The sequence below is a fragment of the Otolemur garnettii genome, unplaced genomic scaffold, assembly GCF_000181295.1.
Source record: "Otolemur garnettii isolate 467f Iridium unplaced genomic scaffold, OtoGar3 scaffold00330, whole genome shotgun sequence".
Taxonomy (NCBI): Eukaryota; Metazoa; Chordata; class Mammalia; order Primates; family Galagidae; genus Otolemur; species Otolemur garnettii.
The window spans coordinates 235,220-235,953 of NW_003852725.1; positions in this window are offsets into that span (position 1 = coordinate 235,220).

Here is a 734-nt window from a genome sequence, read left to right on the forward strand (position 1 = left end):
AAATAAATAAATAAAAATCAGCAGGAATGGTTCACCCCTATAATCCCAGCACTCTGGGAGGCTGAGGTAGGTGAACAGCTTGAGCTCAGGAGTTTGAAACCAGCTTGAGCAAGAGAAGATCCTATCTCTACTAAAAACAGAAAAATTAGCCAGGTGTTGTAGCAAGCACTTATAGTTGCAGCTACTTGGGAGGCTGGGGTGAGAGGATTGCTTGAGACCAAGAGTTTGAGGCTGCTATGAGCTATGACATATGACACTCTACCCAGGGTGACAGTATGAGACTTGTCTCTAAATAAATAAATAATTAAATAAAAATTGCAATCCTCCAGAAAACTCTCCAAAATGGTAGAAGAGAAAGAAAATTGTTTTATTATACAACTAAACCAAAATATAAAGTAATTTACATGCAATCTACTGAGAGAATTGCAAAGACAAAGAAAAATTGCCACAATTAGTCCTCAGGTAGACCTGACAGCACCACTTGTCCAATTTGCTTCATACTACATTCACTTGATAATTGGGAATTTTATCTTTCTTTGTCAAGTGGCTATATTCAAAGGAAAAATACATTTCCCATGTCTTCATGAAAGATCACAGTTTTATAAGTCTGAGCCAGGTGACTCCTAAAAGTAAACTCCCACCCTCTTACAGAAACAATGGGAGAGGGTTCTATCTTCTTTGCTATTTACATTTCAAAGGAAAAATATTTCTGAGTCTAAAGACTGACAAAATGC